At 43.1% G+C, this 23,124-nt stretch overlaps 1 protein-coding gene across 3 annotated transcripts in view; it reads right to left on the bottom strand.

The window, feature by feature from the left end:
- The window catches only part of NXPH1 (neurexophilin 1), a 610,521-nt gene that overhangs the window by 158,666 nt on the left and 428,731 nt on the right, over positions 1 to 23,124 (bottom strand). The window lies entirely within an intron of this gene.

Here is a 23,124-nt window from a genome sequence, read left to right as displayed (position 1 = left end):
TTGCCACTGATATATTGACACGTGTTTCTTAAACCATTTTCATAATGTGAGAATGGCTACATAAGAGGAGTTTTTAAAACTATAAAATTTAATATTCCTTCAGAAATTTAATACAAATCTGAAATTAACTGTCAACTGACTCACCTAAAAGCTGTCACTACTTATTGTTCATGTTTTGTGAAGCCATTTTGCTTTGCTTTTCCTCTTAAATATCAAAAATGCTAATAATTTACCATGCTGTTTTTCATAAAGCAAAATAAATTTTAAAATGAGTTTAGCATGTAATATTTTATGTTGAATTTTTCAGTTTTGAAAATATACACAAACTAGCTGATTAATAATCTCAGGGAAAGCACCGTTATTGTGGATTTCAAGCAGTGTTGAGGTCTCCATACATGGGATTGAGAGATAGTAAGAAGACCCCCTGACGCAGCATTGGATGAAACACAGCACCGTGACGGAGTGCTTTGTGGCCAACAACAGCTAATTACTAAACTAAGTTTGTTTTGGACATCAAGTTTTGCTGGTTTCTTCTGGACACACATGTGGACACTCACAGGGATCCTACGATCTATTGTGTTTTAATTTGCATAGTATATAAAAAATAAGTAAATTAGTAATATGGACCTTATTTCAAGTTTTGCTTATAGAGATATTAAATGATAGACTGAGAGAATAGTGGCCCTACATTAATATTATACAGTCTTTCCAATGTGATTCAGGAGATATGCCTAGTTTGTAATGTAAAAGGTACCAGAAGGGTGGAAGGGTTAGGGTTACTCTGGAGGGTACAGGAGGGGAGGGAGGAAGGGAGGCCCAAGGAGGGCCTTTTAATCAAAAAGATGTAGATCCAGGGAGCAAGCAGGGTGCAGGCTGGTGCCGGACCATTTCCTATTAAATTTTTTTAATCCATTTAGAGGAGTTGGGGGATGCTTGGCCCAATAAGGTCTACCTCCATAGCTTGGGGGGAGGGGCTGTCATTCAGGCCACTAGGCCCACAAGTTAGGGGAAGGGATTTCATAGCCCTACTTACTTGCTATATCTTTTGAATATCACTGGGTTGTCCAGTCGCATGAGACAGAATAACTTAAAGCCTAACTGGTGCTGTTCAAAAGATAGACAATTAGGTTTAAATGTTATCTGGCTAAAGGTAGCCATATAACTTTAATTGGGTTATTCAGGGGGATGTTTATCCTACTGAATATACAGGATAACTTATCTGGTTGCATAAATTATCCATTCTAGTTTTTTTGAATATTGTCCTCATACAGGCCGATGCAATATCAATGCATAAAAAAAAACATGCGTCCAAACTGAGTATACTTTTTTGAACACGTGTACATCCACCTGTCCTGGGTGCTCGATGTAATAGGCAAATGAGCTGCCGCACTAAAAGGGACATGCAATGGGTAATTTATGCATCCCTAGTGCTCTGCATCGGGCGCCCAGGAGAAGTGACTGTGCATCTAGAACAGCCCGGTCAGAGCTCCCTCCCCACCACCGGCAGGGCTGGTCCTGATTGGTCCTTTTCACTGCCACTTGTCTGTGAAAAGAGCCAATCCCCTTTCAGGACAGCCTTCTGAAAGGGAATTGGTCCTTTCACTGACATGTGACAGTAAATGGACCAATCGGCGCTAGGTGAAGGACTTGATATTAATGTATTCACGCCTTCACTCACTACCAGCAGGGGTTCCAATGGGGCCAGACCTTGGAGATGCTGTTTTCTGTGGTTCCCCCTATGAGGAACCACAGAAAGCAGGATTTTGTTGTTTTTTTTGTCAAGCCCTTGAGTGGGACATAATTCTGCTTTCTGTGGTTCCTCCTATTTAGCATCACTAGGATACTAATAGGAGGAATCAAAGAAAGTAGGATTTCTTGTATTTTTCTTTGTCAGCCCTTGAGCACACATGCTTTACCACCTGCTCCCAAGCAGATGTTTAATTTGCAGCATTAAAATGGGTGCCGTGGCCGTGCTGCAATTCTTGCATCAGGGTAGTAGCTAATAGCCCTCATCAACATGAATTCACATGTGATGAACGCTATTAGCTACGCACTGGTTTGGACGCGCATCCAAGCACATGTAAAGCCATTCGCTTAGCCAAGCACACTATAATTCATCGGCCTGACAGTATTTTGGTTTCTCTCTTTCTCTCTGTTTCAAATGTCACTGTTCTACATTGTCAGTGATAATCACCTCTTTTTGTCTTACTCTCAACACGTTTCCCCCTGTTTATTTACAGTATTTAACAAACTTACATCTGATTTTCCTAGTTACTTGATGTTGAGTACAGCAATAATAAAATAAAATACAATAAAAGCCAAAAAGTAATATTGCAACAAATTATTAATTTTAAAGTAATGTTCAAAATGATATAAATATCAAAATAAAGCACAATAAAATAGAATATATATATATAACTTAATAGGCTCATCACAATGGATATAAAACAACCTAAAACTGAAATGCCAAATGAAATATTAAAATAACCTAAATAACTTAAATAGAATATAGAGACGTATGGCTGAGAAACTTTAAGAAAAAGTCATGTTCTCATATTTATTACTGTATGTTAATCATTTCAAATTTCATTGCAAACTCAGTCTACAACTCACTGTAAAGAGAAATATTGAATGTTTCTTCCAGATGCAATATTCATCTGATGTTGACAGCATAATATTGATTTCTTTGTGCTAAATGCACATTCCAGGGAATATCACCATTAGGCTGCAGTTAATTAAAAGTCTCAGCCTAAGAAAGAGATGTTGGGTGATAAAGTAACTGTTTTTAAAAAAGAATACAACACATAGGGCTTGAGGAATCCTTGGCGGAGGTTGCGCATGAAGCCCTTTTTTCTGCACCATGGTGCCTTGTCTGTTGTTAGCAGGACACTGCAGTAGTTTGTTGTTGATTTCCGCAGCACACTGCACTGTCTTACTAAATGGTCTCCCAGTCAGCTACTGATCATGACCACACCTGCTTAACCTCCAGGATCTAAAAACTTTGGGGTCTCTCCTAAGGCACCATTGCTAGGAATAGTTATAAGTGCAGTGGAGATGCTTATACTATTTGCTCACCTGCCTTCTTGTCAGCCTGATGGACCTGCAGTGTACTGCTCTCTACAGAATCCAGTTCCTGATGATAACTGCAGTTTTTAGATGATAACTGCAGTGTGTTGCAGATTTTCTAATGCACCTCAATAGGTTTCTATGGAAACTAGATGAGCAGAACTAGGCTGGGTGCAAAGGATAAGATGTAAGGAGGAAAGAAAGAGAAGAAAGGGGTGAAGAAAAGAAAAAGAAAAGTGGAAGCGAGGGAGAAATTTAGAGAGAAAGGATAAGTGAACATTTAACCTTCCAAAATTACCATGGATGAAAACTTAACCAACTATCAATACCAAGGGGAAGAGATGAGTATGTGAAGTTGGAATTGCAATAATTTTTCAGCAGCAATACTTGTTTCCATCATAGTAACAGTTCCTGTGGTATAACTGTAAATCAGTTCAAACTGACCAAACCACAGTGGTGGCTGAATAACCTGTCAAACAGCAGCCTCTCAGGATTAGTACAAAAATCTGGACATCAAATGTACTTGTGGATAGTGGTGACAGCAGATTATGGTGAGTTAGTAAAGGTTAGAGGAGGACAATAAAGTGGAAGAAGTGGAGGAAAAGAATAATGATTAAGGAGCATGGACTAGAGAGAAAAGAAGGGAGGGAAGAGATGTTTGAAAGGGAGAAAGCGCCTTCTTTATTCTAAACTGCTGAACATGGAAGTGTTACCCAGGCAGCAAGCCGAGCACGGATGCCTTTATCCGCAGACTAGACCCACAACATTCATTTCATGGTGAGAATAAACTTCCTCAACTTGGTCCTAGAGCACTGCTCACCACACCTAGGGTGAGTCGAATAAAATGTCCACAAGTTCTAGAAGAAGATAGCCATGGTGGTCAATGGTTCGGAGCATACTCCACATTGCTAACCACTGCAAGAGGAGGTACAGGCACACAGAGTACCAACAGAGTCTTCACACCAGGGAAAGGAATGGTTCCAATTCTTCAGAGTTGAGCTTGCTCGTATCAGCAAGTTTTTTTTCTGCCTCAAAAAGTCCAGAATAAATATTGCACTTAAGAGGGGTGAATGTACAAAGAGCTCATTATACATCATGGCGCACGCATGTTATAATTCTGGGGCGGTGGGCAAAAGGGGAGGGTATAATTTAGCAAATTCGCACAGTGACATATTGGGGCCTTCCCCAATTCTCTCCCCCTCCTCTAACATCCCTTCCCCTATCCTAACCTCCCTCTATCCCTATCCTAGTCCCCCCCCACCCCCCCATTTTTTTAACTCACGTTTTGCTCCTGCAAAGGAGAAGGAGCAAGATGACTGTTGAACTGGGCACCTCTAGCCCTGCCCCCCGGACTGCCCGCTTTTAAGGCCCTGGCACTTACACATGTCCCTGAGTTTAGGCACGTAGCTGGGCCCATTTGAAAATTGTCCCGGCGCACGTAAGGCCCGGCCACGCGCGAAAACCCCGGGATTTACTCGTGCTGGGGTTTTAAAATACGGCCTTAAGTGTACTATGGCCATGATAACAACATTTATCGTGATTTCAAAGCAATGGTAAATGTTTAGTTCGGCCTCTACTTGGAATAACTTCTCTTTGTTTGGCTATGGGGTTCTTCCAGGATCTAATAGCTTTGGGATTTCCAGTGTACCAGTTGTAGAAGAGGATCTTGGATGGTAACTCACTAAAAGGATATACTCCTCTCTGTGGTTGCCAGTGCAAACAGAAAATAGCAGAAAACTTCAATAGTGTACAACACAGTAGGAGTGGTTTCAAACTATCTGCTTTATAGTCCATAAATTTATCAACACAACTTGCATTTCACAGATGTAATGAATTCAGCTCCCATCTTGCAAAAGGAGCAATAAATTGTAATATAACATTCTTCAAAGGAACTCCTAAGGCACTCTCAGCATTTTCTCACTTTAAGGAAATTTATGCGATTTCCAGCAGATGGCAGATCCCTGTTTCCTTTACGAGGGAATTATTATTTTTTCTTTAGCTGGGTGAAATAGAATATAACCTACATGCATAGGAGCTGAATCATTATAGTTCTTCTACTTGGAGAGTCATAAGAAATGCTTTACTGTGCCAGACCAAAGGTCCATCAAGCCAGCATCTTGTCTCCAACAAAGACCAATCCAAGAGAATCTCAAAGAATAGATCCAATCCTTCTTGCTCCTATTCAGGAGTAAACAGTGACTTTCCCAAGTCTACATAGCAAATAATGATTTCTGGATTATTCCTCCAGGAATTTGTCCAAATTCTTTTTGAACCCAGCTACACTAACTGCACAACTTAATTGTGCATTGAGTGAAAAATATTTCCTCTAATTTGTTTTAAATGTGCTACCTATAGCTTCCAGGAGTTTCCCCTATTCCTAATACTATTTGAAAAAGTAAGTAATTGTTTCCTATTTACCCGTTCCAGCCCACTCAAGATTTTATAGACCTCCATCATATCTCTGCTCAGCCATCTCTTTTCTAGGCTGAATAGCCCTAACTTATTTAACCTTTCTTCATAGCACAGCTGTTCCATCCCCTTTACCTTTCTAGTTCCACTACTGTATATCTTTTTTAAGATGGGGCAACCAGAACAGCACACAATACTCAAGGGGGTAGATTTTCAAATACTGCGATTTGGCGTACTTTTGTTGGTGCATCAGGCGCAAACAAAAGTACGCTGGATTTTAGTAGATATGCATGTAGCCGCGCGTATCCGCTAAAATCCGGGATCGGCGCGCGCAAGGCTATCGATTCCGTATAGCCGGCGCGCGCCGAGCCGCGCAGCCTACCTCCGTTCCCTCCGAGGCCGCTCCGAAATCGGAGCGGCCTCGGAGGGAACTTTCTTTTGCCCTCCCCTCACCTTCCCCTCCCTTCCCCTACCTAACCCACCTGCCTGGCCCTGTCTAAACCCCCCCTTACCTTTGTCGGGGGATTTACGCCTCCCGGAGGGAGACGTAAATCCCTGCGCGCCAGCGGGCCGCTAGCGCGCCGGGACGCGACCTGGGGGCGGGTCCGGAGGGTGCGGCCATGCCCTCGGACCGCCCCGGGCCGTAACCACGCCCGCCCCCGAAACGCTACGTCCCGCCCCGAAAACGCCGCGCGGATCGGGCCCGCCCCCTCGACACGCCCCCGACACGCCCCCCTCGGAAAACCCCGGGACTTACGCGAGTTCCGGGGTCTGCGCGCACCGGTGCGCCTATTGAACATAGGCGCACCGGCGCGCAGGGCCCTGCTTGCGTAAATCCGGGCGGATTTACGCGAGCAGGGCTCTTAAAATCCGCCCCAAGGTGTGGTTGCACCATGAAATGATGTAGAGGCATTATGAAATCCTCTGTTCTAGTTATCATTTCTTTCCTACTAATAGTTAACATTCTATTTGATTTTTTAACTGCCACCTTGCAGTGGGCTGAGAATTTTAAAGTATTGTCCATAATGACTCCAAGGTCCTTTTACTGAGTGCCTACTAAGGAACCCAGGATTGTGTGCCTATATTTCAGATTATTCTTTCCTATATGCATCACTTTGCATTTGTTTACTTTAAATTTGACCTGCCATTTAGACAACCAATCCCATAGTCTCTAATTTGGACTGACTTTGTGTTATCTGCAAGTATTATCACTTCACTCTTCACTCCCTTTCCCAGATCATGTATAATATATTAAAAAGCACTTGTCCAGTACAGATCACTGGGGCACCCCTCTATTTAGTGTTCTGCATTCTGTTTCCCTATCCATTAGCCAATTACTAATCCACAATCCTATCCCATGATCTTTTAATTTCCCAATGAGTCTCTCATGAGGGACTTTGTCAAATGCTATTTTAAAATCCAAATACACTATGGGCCAGATTTTCTAATCTAAGTCCGATTTTATAACATGCGCGCGCAATTGCACGCATGTTATAAAATCTGGGGTCGGCGTGCGCAAGGGGGTGCACACTTGTGCACCTTGCGCGCACCGAGCCCTAGGAGAGCCCCGATGACTTTCCCCATTCCCTCTGAGGCCGCTCCGAAATCGGCCTCAGCCCTACCTAAATCCCCTCCTACCTTTATTATTTAAGTTGCGCCTGCCTCCAGGCAGGCATAGGTTGCGCGCGCTTGCCAAGTGCCAACGCGCAATGCCCCGGCCTAGCAGGCCTTCGGATTACTAATCCACAATCCTATCCCATGATCTCTGGCCACACCCCTGCCCCACCCCAGACCACCCACGCCTTGCCCCTTTTTCGAGCCCCAGGACATACACGCATCCTGGGGCTTGCACGTATCGCCGAGCCTATGCAAAATAGGCTCGGCGCGCAGGAGTGGGTTTTCGGGGTTATGCACGTAATATACGCACGTAACCCTTTGAAAATCTGCCCCTATATCCCTTGACACACCCTCATCAACATGTTTGTTAACCGCTTAAAAAAAAAAGTTACAAATTTGTAAGGCAAGATTTCCCTTTGCGAATTCCATGTAGGCTCTGCCCCACAGTATCTCTGGTTATGTTTATGTTTATGCTTATTATTGCTTGATTATTTGCAATTAATTACAGTTATAAAGCAAAGTGATTGTTGTGCCTGTCGGTCACAGGCAGCTGCGACCTTTGCTGCTCACCTCCTTTCTCTATGCAGTTCCAAGTTCCAAGACCCTCATGGCATGCCCGGGACGGCATGGGTGCTCCCGGCAGCCATCTTACATCCGGGGTTACCTAAGGCACGCGCGCTCACACCTGACCCCTTCTTGAACGCATCATAGCGGGACCCTCAGGGGCAAAACCCACCGCATGACGTCATCCACTTACCATACTTAAGCTCAGCTGACTTCTTGCACTACGAGTTAGCAAGGATTTCGGTCCTGCTATTTTCGCCACACTGGGACTCCATCTCGTTATCCTACTGGGTGACCTAAGTGTTCGCTCCTCGGGGGCCTTGCTGCACTCAGGGCTATCCACTCCTCGGAGAGCCATTACTCTTTGCTTCTCTGTTCCAGTGAGTTCTTGCTTCGTCCTCGGACGACCCTTGCTGTTCTTGTTTGGACCTCCTCGGTGCCTGATCCTCCATCTACTTCCACAGTACTGGCATGAGTACAGAACCTGCTCATCTACCTTTGTGGCACGGATCCCCGGGTTACCCCACTTGTGGGCCACTACCGGATCCCTCCAGCCTTGTGCAGCTTTCCATCGGCTTCCGGCCTACCCCGTGCTGCAGACCACTATCGAAGTGCCAGCATAAGCTGTGCCTAGAGAAGGTATTCATCGGACTACTCCACGCTGAGGATTCTACTCAGACCTACCAGCTGCAGGTAACCCTTCTCAGGTACTGACTCTATTGATCCACTCCTCGGATCCTCATTGGCTATATAATAAAGTTATTTCCTCTGTTGTCCATCACTGCTGAGACCTTGCCATGACCCAAGGGCCCACTTCAAGGCACACAGAACGTAACAGTGATGCTCAAACAAACTCAAATAAGGCTAACAAATTAAAGCTAAGTCAGAAAAGCATAAAAATCAAACCAAATAAAATTGCAGTACAATAAACAACAAGCAAATTAAAATGATTAAAGTAAACAATAAAAAACTATAAAATATAATATAAAAATGGTACATCAGGTAATTAGGTGAGGAAAAGCCAGAAAAAACAAGTATGACTTAAGTGCTTTCCCAAATTTTACAAAATCTTTCTCAAGATGAATATTAAGGGGTAAAGAGTTCCAGAAACAAGGAAATAGATAGGAAATGCAAATTGCTGTTGAACTTTCAAAATGGAAGGCAACACTAGAAGTTCTGTTGTGAGGACTGCAGCTATCAAGAAGGGAGATAGGGAGAGATCTCAGATGCAAGGAAATTGGGGGTACCCCAATGCAGATCTAAGAAAGTAAAACAACCAATTTTAAACTGGATGCCAGTAATTTTGTTCTTCAGAATAGCTTCTACCATTGAGCTCAGCACCGATGTCAGACTCACTGATCTGTATTTTTCCAGATCACCCTTGGAGCCTTTTTTAAAAATAGGTATTACATTGGCTATCCACCAATCTCAGGTACCATAGCTGATTTGAATGAGAAGATAGAGATTACTACCAATATGTCAGCATTTTCATTTTTGAGTTCTTTAAGAATGCTGAGCTGCATACCATCTGGTCCCAATGGTTTGTTACTATTTAGTTTATTGAGTTTTTCTATTACATCTTCTCGTTTCACCATGATTTGATTCAGTTCCTCTGAATCACCACCCTCAAAGCATTTTTACAGCAAATATATCTACCAAACACCCTTCTCAGAAAAGACTAAAGCAAAGAATTAATTTAGATTTTCTGCTACTACCTTGTCTTCACTGAGCACAGCTTTTAGCCCTCAGTCATTTAGTGGTCCAACTGATTCCCTTATATGCTTCTTGCTTTGAATATACTTGAAAAAAATCTATTTTTCTGTCCAACAAGTTGCTTTTCAAATTCTGTTTTGGCCTGCCTTATTAATGAATTACATCTAATTTGCCAGCAATTAAACTATTTTATATTTTCTTCATTTGGATCAATTTTAAGTTTTTGAGAGATATCCTTTTGGCTTTAATCGCCTCTTTAACCTCACCATTTAGCCATGCTGATAATCATTTAGTCCTTTTTTATCTTTCTTAATGTATGGAATGCATTTATTCTGGGCTTCCAAGATAGTATTTTTAAACAACATCCATGCTTCATACAGGCAACACACAGGTGTTCTTCATTTATCTCCCCAGGAGCATTAAATTGTTCAGCAAGGAAGCTAGATCTCTTTCTCCCAATTCCATGCTGACTTTAGCTCCTCACACTTTTTTACCACATAGTCTGGAATTCTGCTAGCAGGCTGCTGCACAATTCAAGCAGGCTGTTCCAACACACATATTCTTTCTCTCTCTTCTGCAAACCTCTCATAAATGCCAAATATTTCCTAGACCACTCCTGGCTAAACCACAAGTTGTTTCTATATAGGGTTTACTGGGACATACCTGAGTAATTAGAAAAGAGAATACACACAGAGGTCAATTTTCAAATGAATTACCTGAGGTTAAAAATCACCATCCTCCTCAGTGACTAAATCTAGCCACCAAGATTCACAAAGTAGCTAGATTTAGCAAAGAGTTTTGAATTGTATCCTGTATTGACCAGAAGCCAGTGCAATTGACTTAAGATTGATCTTATATGGTCAGTTGCTTAGGATTCTAGCAGCTGTACTTTGTAAGAGCTAGAGGAGTTTGAGATTATATTGTGAGATGCCTTGGAATAGAGAATTACAATAGCCAATGCTGCTGGTTATTAATGCCTGTATCTTGGTGGCAAGACTGTAGTTATTGAAATATTTGCAAAGTTGGTGAATCTGGGGCATATGCATACATGAGATTCCTACCATCTTTAAAATATGGGTGTCCATTTAAGGTTGTGGTCAAGCTGAACTTTCCAACTTTGCACTGAATCCATAGGTTGTAAGGGAGTTCCCAATGGGGAGGTCAGGGAGAGTAAGGGATGCTCTTGTCAGTTTAGCCAGAAGAGTTCTGATTTAGAGGGAAGGACTGCTGCTGTAAGACGGTTATTAAGATTAGCCTGGTCCGATCCTGTCTTGATGCAGAGTTTGACATCATCAGCAAATAGGTGGCATTCAATGTTGAAGTACTGGATGAGGTTACAGATCAGACAAATGTAAATGCTGAAGAAGAAGAAGAGCAGAAAAAGCATTGAAACCTGAAATACTCCACAGGTCAAACCTTTGTGTAAGAATGATTTGTTTGCCCACAATACAGACTGAGTCCTGTTGTCCAGGAAAGATTCAAATTATTTGAGGACTGAACCTTCAGTGCCAATGTTACTTAAGCATTTTAATGGGAGTTGGTGATCAAAGGGGTCTAAGGCAGTGGAGAGATCTAAAAGAACTAGGAGTGAGTCATCACCTTGGTAAGTTATAAATATGGAACTCAATTATTCTACAAAGTTATAGTATCTGTTTTTGACACAGATAAATGAACAAAATGCTCTATTTAAATAATTTCAAATCTTTAAAGTAACAGTGAAGTAGATATTCAAATGTTATCCAGCTAGGAAAGTTACCTCAAATATTTACTGGTGTAGCCATGCCACTGATATACCCAGATAACTTTAAATCTGCTCCATAACAGGTCTAACTTATCTGACTATCTTAGCCATATAAGGCTAAATATCGCTTCTTATCCAGCTAAGGGCCTGATTTACTAAGGCTTTTCTCCCATTCTGTGTCAATGGGAAGTTAATAAATGGGGCCCTAAGTTAGCTGGATAAGTAGGTCCTCCCCACAATGCCCTTATCCCACCCACCACTTAGCCAGATAGCTATTTAGCAGGGTAAATAATTATATTCTAATTGGCGGCTGCTGAACGCAGCCAGATATTCAGACACCGCCACTTAGCCGGACAAGTCCGAACTTATCTGGCTAAGTGGCACTGAATATCGACCTCATTATTGTTAAATTGCCAATAAGTTCCATGGAAAGAAGCCTCATTACCTCTTAGTCAAGTACAAAGTTGGCACTTGCTTATAAGAAATGATAAACAAATGTTAGAAAGAGAAAGAATTGCAGGAAATGGCAGACAAATACAATATCAAACTTTTCCATCAGGGTTTCCAAACGGTTTACATCCCTACATCAAACATCAGTGCATCCATTTGTTTGGCAGATGGTGCTAAAATACTAATTCAGAAAGCTGAAAACCTGAACCACTGGGCAGGATATTTCAACTCTTCTAAATCTTATTTCCAGCATGTCTGAAGAAGCTCTGAATGACATCCCCCAAATAACGATATTTATAGACCTAGACACTTCTTCTTCTTTAATTTTTTAGCCACCCCAGGCAGACACATAGCATACAACAAAAATGAAAATAGAACCTAAACATAATCGTACCACCATCTGTGCATGAGGTCAGTAAACCATCAGGCAGGCTTGACCAGAAAAATCCTAGTGGCATCCCATCAACGATTTTCAAACAAGAATATAATCACATGTTCCTGATACTCATGCAGCTCTCCAAGTATATTTTGAAGCCAAGTCTGTGTCTCAGGATTTCAAAGATGCATTATTCACCTATTTGTACAAGAGAAAGGATGACAGAGCCAGTCGTGATAACCACCTTCAGATGTATCTGCTATTCTTTGCAAGGAAGACACTGGTGAGAGTCGTCCTCAACAGAACGATGAGGGAACTCTTAGACAAGCTTCTTCCTGGAATCACTGTGTGAATTTAGACCTGCCAGAGAGACATGGTATACTCAGCTAGGCAGATTCTGGAGAAATTCCTTGAAAAAATCAAGCTCTATCTGGGGTTTTTATAGACCTGACAAAGGCCTTCGACACAATCAACTGCAATAACCTATAGAAAAATACTTCCGAAGCTTGGCTACTCAGAGAATTTTGTTTCCATCATCATCATCTTAGTCTATGAAAGGATGCTAGCTATTATGCACAAATGTGGTAAACCCTCTGATCCCATCCCAGTTTCAAGTGGCAAAAACCAGGGCTGTGTACTGGTGCCACCATTCTAGCTGGAAAAACTTGTTTGGCTCACAAGAGTGGAAATTGTTTTCCTAAAACAGCTGTTTGCTGTACAACTAGGAGGAGTTAAAGACATTAATAGTTTTCTATGTTTACCCTTCCCAACAGGTATTGTAAATCTGGATATCCTGCAATAAATTTCAGAAGAGAGACTCAAAAAACGATTTTGCTGCATGTGAAATGATATCACTGGTTGAATAGCTTCATTATGTAAGGATCCTCTAGGTCAGGGGTGGGCAATTCCGATCCTCGAGGGCTGCAAACCAGTCGGGTTTTCAGGATATCCTTAATGAATATGCATGAGAGAGACCTGCATACACACTGCCTCAGTTGTATGCAAATCTATTTCATGCATATTCATTAGGGGTATCCTGAAAACCCGACTGGTTTGCAGCCCTCGAGGACCGGACTTGCCCACCCCTGCTCTAGGTCTTCACTATTTATTTTGTCCCTAGCTTAACCTCTAGGCTAGGATTTTAAGCGAGTAGACGTTTGCAGACCATTCCTTGCAGACACCTCCTATAAGATTGTGTGGATTGGTTAGCTGCTTAAATGAAAGCAGGAAGAGCATGAAGAGGAGAAGTATTGCAGTTTTAGTTCATAATTTTTGGTTTTATGTTCTAGAGGTTTGGAGACCTTTTGGATTTGTCCCCATTGATAGGACTCACATCCTGATATCAGGGGAAAAGGCATATTTCTGATCATTGCCCTCTCGATCTGGCAAGGAGTGTCTCTGGGAGTAGAAGAAAAGGTTTTTTTTAAAGAGTTTTGCTTCTTTGCACGGAACCTAGTCCTGCCGCAAGAGGATTTTCCCCCTGGCTGGAGGAGGTCGAGTAGAAGGTGCTGTGATTCCCTGCCTGAAGTGCAAGGAGAGACAGCAGTATCTTACCAGAAAAGAGGGCAGTATTTTTGGGAAAGAGTTTTGTTCCTGTTTACTTTGAAGGTAATTTTGATACCAGTTCCTGCCTGTGAGGAGGAGAAAAGATTTTGATTTTTGTATTTTGGGACATTCTAACCCAGATGTCCAAGTGAAACATCAGAGAAAGATATCAGGAGATCACAGTCACCACTAGGAGCCCACCATCTATCTCTCAGGAGTATTGGGTTTGTTTCCTAGTGCCTGCCATCTGAAGAGACACTAACTCAGCTGTCCAGTTCTGAGACAAGTACATTTTTTAAGGCTGTGAAGATCAGTTGGAGATTTTGTTGGTTATTGGATTGAAGGTATTTTTGGTTGCAGTAACATTTTTGCTGGAACATCCCACCAGCGTGTCCAGTGGATTTTGTGTGAGCATACAAGATGCCCCACTAAAGTAAGGACATCCCAACTATGAGTATATCTGAGAGAGAAAGAGACAGAGAGAGACTGCTTTTTCCCTCCTGGTTTGCCTTAGGCCTTGGAAATTTATTCTCCGCCGCCTGCTAGAAAGGACCCCCAGCACCCAAGACCTGTGGACTGGGATCAAGAGCAAAAGATAGGGAGTTTATGGCCACAGGACAACTATGTACCCCTGTATTCAGGACATCCAGTGAAAAGGGAGTTACATTTATTTGACCATTTATGGAATTCCAGAATCAAGTCCTGGTCAATATTTTACTTCAATACCCTCATGTTGATAGAACGAAGAACAAATGATGTTTAAAATCCATAACAAAATAAAAAACAAATACTATAAAACAGCTGCTCTTAAGTAATAAAAATGTCAAATTGTAACATATTCAATTCATAACTACCAATTAGCAAACTATCCTCAAATACTGGTTGTCAATTATCAACATTTTGTGAATCTACACACAGACCGATGTGTGAAGTAATCTACTCTTGTTTTATCCGTGAAGATTACTTGAGAAAAGCAACCATTGATAGCAAAGAAAAGTATTCACACGAATAACAGAAAAATGATAAATTATATTATTTTTCATTTCAAATGAAAGATCAATCCCACCAATATACAAGAGTTAAACTGATTTCACAATTCAGCAAGCAAGCTTAACCCCTTCACAGAAACAATTAGGATTCATTTTTCTTCTGAACCAAAATAAAATGGTACTATAGCCCCCCTACCCCTGAAAAAAGAGACAAGTCATTCTATAACCTGGACGTCAAAGACTTACGTTTCTTAAGGAATTAATCCTTAACTTTCAGATTAAAAAAAGTTCATATTATACTATTATATGGAACCTCAATCAAGAAATTAAAAAATTAGGACACCATATGCAAGAATCTATATGAACTCATGTGCCTTAAAATCAGACTTTCCAATAAGCTGCAAATAATTAGAAGTTTATTTGTTTATAACAAATAAATACCTCTGTTAGGAATGTCATTTTAAGTGGTTAAGTTAGCAGGCTGACAAAGTATGACAAACACTGATACCTATCTGACCACCACCCCTGACCCCTAACACCCTGTAATGTAGGCACTGCAATGGCTGGACTACACAGTCTGCTATTGTCTCAAGGCTCACAGACATAAGCTCTGTACTCAGACCAAAACAACTGAACACTGCTCCTCAGCTTCAAGCTTCTTGCATCGAATGGTCTTTGGCTATACTAAGAACTAGCAAAGACCGTTTTCCTCTGGGACCAGGGGTGGATTGGCCTATTGGGGGATCGGGCATCCCCCGGTGGGCCGATCGCTCCTGTCACGTGGTCTGCCATGCGCAGCCGTGACAGAGCCGTGCTCGGCAGACCATGTGATGTATCCTGGGCTGGCCTGGGCGGCGAATACCCGGGCCAGTCCGACATCGTGAATCCGCCACTGTCTGGGACCCTATTGCATGGAAATAAATTTGTCTTGTATTAATACAGGTGGATATATTTGTGAAGTATTCCAATGTGTGTCTCCTATGCTACCTCCTCCTCTCTCCTTCTCTCCTTCTCCTCCATGTCTCCCCTGTCCTTCTGGTGCCCTATGAAAGATTTCTTTGTATATTGGGGGAGGCGATGCATTGGCTAATCACTTGCCCCTGGAGGAAGCCCCTCCTGCAGATGATGTCATAAACAAACATTTAATTGTCAGTAGAGGAAGAGAAGGAGGAGGAAGAAAAGCAGAGTCTGCCAGACAAACCCAGCTGCTAATTCTTTTGTCTCTTAACTTTTTTGCAACTAAGGATTTTCTGTTTTTTTCCCATGCCCTCTTCAACACTTGGTATGAGTACAGAGAATACCAACCATGTCCTCTGTTACCACTCTTTTAAGATCCCTACAGACACAAAAGATGGAGGGTTCCAAACATAGTGTCATGTCACTTTTCCCCTTTCCTGGAACTCTTTGACATGCTTTGACCTCCTCTCATGGAGTGCAGTAGGTCTCCCACATTATTCCTCTGCACTAACAAGCCCCATGTGCCAGATTTAGTTCTATATCCCTTGGAAACCAGCAAGAGAAACGAAAAGGAAAACAGAACTGAGGGGCCGACGCAATAAAGGCGCGTAGAAAGCGGGCAATGAACAGTCAGCGCCCGCTCTTTTAACGCGCGCATGGCGCCCCAAAGGGGGGTGCCATGCAATATTTAAATTAGGGGGTCGCTTGCAACCCTACCACAGCCTTGCTAACGCGAACCCAAACGGTTTTCGTGACTGCCATACGCCGGTCACGAAAACCGACGCCAATAAACCCGGCGTTGGTTGTAGTTGTTAAAAACCAATGCCCAGTTTATCGGCGTCGATTTCCCTTACTGCCATACGGCAGTCACGAAAGCCGACGCCGGCAAGTGTCCCGCACAGACAGCCGGGATGGGTGGAGGTGTGTGCTCACTCGGGGAGCCGCAGCAGCACCTGATCACACCCCCCCACCACCCCACCCCCGCTCTGGAAGAAGAGGCGGAGGGAGGGACTGAACTCTCCTCCTGCAGTGCCCCAGTGCATCGGGACTGTAGGAAGTTTGTCTGCCGCTCGGACTGCCAGGGAAGGCCGGGCCCAGCTTGGAACAACTTCCCGCTGCGGCTGGGGGAAGCCCGCTACATCCCCAGGAAAGGCGCAGCCGCTTGCTGGGGTTCGCTCCTTCCCTGCTCCCGCTTGACTGCTGTCAGCTTTGCGCCAACGCAAGTTGTTTCCCGTTTGTAAGACGGCAACTGATGTAACTTGCAAGAGTTATTTATTTATCAGCGGCGGACAGCCACGAAAACCGATGCTGATAAACTCTGGGCAACAATCATTTTCATAGGTTGTAGACTACTTCATAGTTATAAAAATGTATACACAGAACAGAGAATACTCATACATTACTAATCTTCTCAGAAAACTTCTAGATTATTTACTTGTCTGTTGCAACAGAAATTAGTTTGTGTTTGAGGATTAACCATAATTTTGAATAAACACAGCAGCTTGGACAAAATCCCCAATTCTCAATCTGATTGTTTTTTGTAAGTTAAGATAGAAAGTTTTGCTTCTCCTAAGAGAAAGTTGAATTCAATTGTGACATTGTTGGTAAGCGATCAGCCTGCGGAGAGGAGGAGAAGGAGAAGCAAGAAAAAGAGGGGGGACGTTTCTGGGCAGGCAAGGGGGGAGAGAGCGAGAAGGGAGCCCCTGCATACGTCAGGTCTGCTCAAAACTCAGCAGCTCGACGTATCTTCCTCCCACACGGTTTACGTGAATCACTACATTGGCTCCCTGTCTGCTTCCACCTAAAATTTAAATTACTTGTGGCAACCTACAAACTGCTCAGCAAGCAAGCTGCTCTTCTTTTATGCCTTTCTCCTCTATTACTAAATCTCGACTCCACGCCTTTCAGCTTGCTGCGCCACGTGCCCGGAATAGCCTTCCCGAACATGTGCACCGTTTCCCCTGTCTTGCCAAATTCAAATCCAGCCTAAGAACGCAGCTCTTTGAGACCATTTTAAAAACATGAACCCAGTCACTCCTGCGGATGGGCTCCGTATCTCACCCAGGACCAACTGTAGGCTAACTGGCGCCCTGAGCAAAAACTGAAATTGTTCCTGCCCCCGCCACTCTTAGCAGCTCTGGCGCAGCAGCCCCTCCTTCAGACGTGGTAATGGCTCCAGCACAATATGCTCATCTCTCCCCTCCACCACGTCCCTCACCCTCCTCCCAGCACCAGCAACCCCTCCACCTTGCTCTTCTACCTCCTCCTGCCCACAATGCCCAGTAACCTCCCCCCCCCCTCTCTCTCTCTCTCCCTAGTATCCTCTTCTCTCTCTCTCTCCCCCCTTTCCTGCTCAGCAGCATCCTTCTCTTTTTCTTGCCTCCCTTCCCCCTCCTCACAGCAAGCTAATCCTTCACCTACCACCACATACAGAAACCTCCTTCCTCCTGCACAGTGTTATCCAAGTTAACAGACATCAAAAGGAAGGGAGGCAGGAGTGTCCCATTAAGCATGAGGACCTGTGTGGCTGCATAGGCCGCATACGCCAAAAGCCAGCCCTAACCTCACCCATAGGCCACCTCCTCATATAAACAACTCTCGAGAGGCCCCACTCCTTGGAGCTGGCCCCTGCTATTTAATGAAATTGCCCCTCCCCCCATATGTTTTGTATGTGTTTCTTATTTGTCTTTAATTTATTATAAGTTTAAAGAAGCAGAGTCTGTCTTCATGTGTGTCTGTAAAGTATTGCATATCCTTGGTAGCACTAATCAAATAACAATAATAACTCTATAGAACTGAAATGCTAAAATGATATAGTCAAGTACATGAAATTTCTCTCTTAACAAGTCCAATAAATATTTATTTTGCATATTGGAAATATGCAATAGGAAAACAACTAATGAGCCTTACAAACCTAAAATATGTCTGTAGAATTTGTTTTCTTTTTTTTTTTTTAGTCTGCACACTTTTAATTCATTTGTAGATTATATGACTCTTTACCTCAAAGTTTCAGTTACTTTTCAATGCTCAACTGTGACCACTAGGGGCTGTCCAAGTAGTACCAACATCCTTAGAATAGAATGTATGCAGAAAAAGATCATTAAACTATTTATTTTTTGAAACTGCAACAAATTGCGCCTAACAAAGTGAAATTTAAAATTTGGAGGAATGTCATTAAAAAATAGAGCTAAGTGCTCTATTTGAGGACAGTGCATTATTTAAGAGGGGAAGAACTGACAGTCACCAAAATAAAAGGGGACTTGGTGCTAATGACCTCTGATGTTCTGAAGTTTGCCAGTCAGTACAAGAAACTGGTAGGGAAGACTAATAGTAAATAACTGCATAAGGAGAGGCCTCATGATTAGGATGGAGGAGTTAGAGGAAGAGGTGTGCTCATGGCCCATCCTCCTTCAGGGGACCCACCAGCAAAAGGACTGAGGATCCCCCTGATTGGCCTGTTAGTCTCTGGCAGAAGGGTCATGCAAAGACAATATAATACATTTTGGGCCAAATTTGCTAAGTTTTTTTAACCAAAGACATAGGGCCTGTTCTAAGGCTATCGCACGCTTGTGCTACCAGCGCAAGCATGCGATAACTAGAAATCGTAGCGCAGGCCTGCAAAGGGGACCGGGGCAGAGTTGGCCCCAGAAGAGGAGGAGTCGGGGGGTCACCAGGGCTGACTCCGCGAAGACGGCGCAGACAGCAAAAAGGTAAGGAGTCTTTTTGCTGCCTATTTCGCGACCGCTAGCGTAGGACCGCCCCCTGCTTCGCCCTGCCCACCGTTATCGCCGGGATTCACTAAGCCTTGCAGTATTAGTGAATCCAGGCCATAGAATGGGAGAAAAATAACTTTAGTAAATCAGGTACTGTATCTCATTTTCTTTGCTTTTAGTTGCAAATTAGGTATGCAACTTGTCTGCTTTAGTTGTAATACATTTTGTATAGCTAATCCTTTGTACAAACTGCAAAACATGTAGTAGTAGTACAATAAGACAGGAGTCGAGTGGCACCTTATTGACTAACTAATTTATTAAAGCATGAGCTTTCAAGGATAGGGTCCACTTCACCAGATGTATCTATAAGCTATAAGGTGCCACTAGACTTCAGTCAATTTTGTTACAGCAGATTAACTAGGCTATCCCTCTGAAAATTTGCCACAATAATGTTGATCAAATATCATGGTTTCACAGAGTGGAGGAATAACCTATTAGTTAGAGCAGCAGGCTGAGACTTGGGGAAGGAAGAGTAGGGTTCAAATCTTGCTGATGTTCTTTGTGACCATAGGCAAATCACTTCACCCTCTGATGCCTTGGCAACAATCTAACGGCCTAATTGTACTAAGGCTTTTTCTGATTCTGTGTCTATGGGAAAAATGCTTAGTAAATTAAGTTCTTTGGTTAAAAGTCCTCAGGTACAGGAGAGAAATACTTCCTATACCTGAATGTGACTCACCTGAGCTACCAATGAAGAGGTGTGAACTAATTAAATGTAACTAGCTTCAACATGGTCTAGTACATATACTCCCTGAGAATCTTCAAATCATCAATTTAAGATTTTTTTAAAAGTCTTTAATGTTTTGTATGTTTCCATGGGTACCAAAAACTTTCACTTTTCAACAAGTTAATATTGAAGAAAACAAAATAGGTTTATTTTAAAACAGCAATACCATCCACATAGACAGAAACATTCAGTATACAATCCAAACCACAAGAATCAGTCCCTTCACATCTCTGCCTAAGAAAGAATATACAAAAGTTTACAAAAAGCATAGCCTTATTGAATTTCATCTAAAATATATATTTACATTGATAAAGTGCCATTTTTCGCAAACAGACTTTACATTGTATTATATATTAAGGGGTAGATTTTCAAAAAACGCGAATAGGCGTACTTTTGCTGGCGCATCAGGCGCCAGCAAAAGTACGCTGGATTTTAGTAGATATGCGCGGAGCCGCGCGTATCCACTAAAATCCTGGATCGGCGCGCGCAAGGCTATGAATTCTGTATAGCCGGCGCGCGCCAAGCCGCGCAGCCTACCCCTGTTCCCTCGGAGGCCGCTCCGAAATCGGAGCAGCCTCGGAGGGAATCCTCTAACGCCCTCCCCTCACCTTCCCCTCCCTTCCTCTACCTAACCCACCCACCCAGCCCTGTCTACATCCCCCCCTTACCTTTCTCCGGGGATTTACGCCTCCCGGAGGGAGACGTAAATCCCCGCGCGCCAGCGGGCCTGTTGCGTGCCGGGACGCGACCTGGGGGCGGGTACGGAGGGCGTGGCCACGCCCCCGGACCACCCTGGGCCGTAGCTATGCCCCCATACCCGCCCCCAAAACGCTGCCGACACGCCCCCTAAACGCCGCGACGACCGGGCCCGCCCCCGACACGCCCCCCTCGGAGAACCCCGGGACTTACGCGAGTCCCGGGGCTCTGCGCGCGCCGGTGAGCCTATGTAAAATAGGCTCACCGGCACGCAGGGCCCTGCTCGCCTAAATCCGCCCGGTTTTGGGCGGATTTAGTCGAGCAGGGCTCTGAAAATCCGCCCCTATTGACTTACAAACAGAAACAAATATTTTTAATGATCAAACATTTTTATTGATCAAGGAAATCTAAAACTGCTTGATATAATTAAGTCCCATAGTATTTCATAACATCACACATGATTAGTGTCACCCTTGCCTGGACCAGTCATTGAAGGAAAACATGGTTGATTGCGTTGACAAGTATAGTCTGTTGTAAGCAATACATTTCCAATTTTAATAGCTTTTAGTATCTACCTTATTTTGGTTAATGTGAAACAGCATGACTTAGTAATAAGTGAAGTATTCCTTCTAAAATGCTTAATTAAATATAGCACACATTTTCAATTATGAGCCAGAACTTACTATGCAATTCTGAAGATAATTCATCAATTCCTGGAGTATTGTTATTAATTAACTACATAATAATTTGGAAAAATTCCTCAGATAATAACTTTATCATCATTATAGAGTTACGTTAAGCAGTTATTGATAGAGATTATTTAACTCTTTTATTTCAGATTGTAGTTCAGATATAATTTCATCATTTAAAAGCAGAGATATAAATTATTCTCTTTAGCTTGAAGGAAGAGGAACTGTAGCCACAACACAAAGGTCCTAGTTTGCATGGGAACTACACCTCCATTTGATATTTTGGTTGTAGCAGGACAGTAGGAAGCATGAGAGAGCAGTGAGCCTGTATCTTGCTGGGGCCCGTAGCTAATACTCCTCCTTTTCCTCCTTCCCTCCATACATCCTGAACATGCCACGGAATTTGGGTGGAAATCTAAAAAAACGAAATGTGCCCAATTCCATAGAATTTCTCCCCTTGCAGCCATCTTCAGATATCTATCTTAAGGATTTCAGCCTTTTCCATACCAATTTCTATATAAAAGCAATTAATGTCACTGGTGATCTTTCTGTGTCTGACAAACAGGCAGGACAGCTGTCCCGGGTACAATTTGGAAAGGGGTGCAGAGCTCCAGAGTCCTCCTTGCTGCTTCTGCCTTCCCTTCATCTTAGTTCTCTTGAGGCAGGGGAATGGAACCTATGCTGAGGGGAGGGTAGAACCTGTGAGCATGTGGATGACTCGTGACTCATGCTCACTGCCTCTTGCCACCAGAAATGGCCAACAATAGCTTCCCCTGCTTCCAGGTGAGGGGAGATGGCAGCAACAGGAAGAGATGGGAGCTTGAAGGCCCTTATGAAGGAGGGTAGAGATGGATCCCCAGGCACAAAAATATCTCAGTATGCCACTGCCATAATACATTCCTCCTCCAGCTCTAATAAATGTGACATTATCTTCTGGAAGCATCATGAGGAATGGAGCTATTAGAAATCCTTCTGCACCTTTTTAATTGTTCTTTATGTGTTTCATTTTTAGACAAGAAAAACAGCAAACAATTATCAAAATAGTTGAGAAAGCAAAAACAAAAAAGTTAAGTATTTTTGTTTTTGGCTGTTGATATTCAAAAGCTTTATCCTAACTGGGTAGCCTTTTGAGATATTTGGATGAAACCTGAGATTTAAACATTTCCCCTTTGCTCCCTAGTTAGATCTGGACAAATTTAGCCGGATAAAAAAAAGTCAGTGATTGAGGAATTTTGGGGGTTAAATTTTAGCCAGTGAGCACTGACATTTAGTACTACTCAGAATACATTTCCTAAAGATATCCAGATAACTTTAACCAGATATATTCAGCAGCAGACTTATCCAGATTAAGGGGGTCATTTTCTAAGGTGTTATCGCGGGAGATAAATTCGCAATTTTCTATTCAGGGGGCAGAGCATATGTAAAACAGGAGCAGTGTTAGCATGGCTCATAGCTACAACACGAGAGAGAGAGAGAGAGAGAGAGAAAGAGAGAAGAGAGAGAAGAGAGAGAGAGAGAGAGAGAGAGAGAGAGAGAGAGAGAGAGAGAGAGAGAGAGAGAGAGAGAGAGAGAGAGAGAGAGACTTGCTCTAGTGCCTATGCCCTAGACAGGTATTTGTAGCCCTATGGGAGGGCCACCTAGTAACTCGAGGTGGGGATTAGGTATGAGCGTAGGGGGTTGGGGGCCACTTTCACATTCAACATGAGACGTACGGAAAGAACAGTGGTCTCTAGGGAAGATTTGCTGGCCGTCGGAGTGAGGAAACTCACTCCAAGAAGAGATTTGGGCAATGTTCTCTCCACCTAGCTTGAT

Source organism: Rhinatrema bivittatum, chromosome 2 (assembly GCF_901001135.1).
Source record: "Rhinatrema bivittatum chromosome 2, aRhiBiv1.1, whole genome shotgun sequence".
NCBI lineage: Eukaryota > Metazoa > Chordata > Amphibia > Gymnophiona > Rhinatrematidae > Rhinatrema > Rhinatrema bivittatum.
This window is presented reverse-complemented; position numbering and strand designations above follow the sequence as displayed.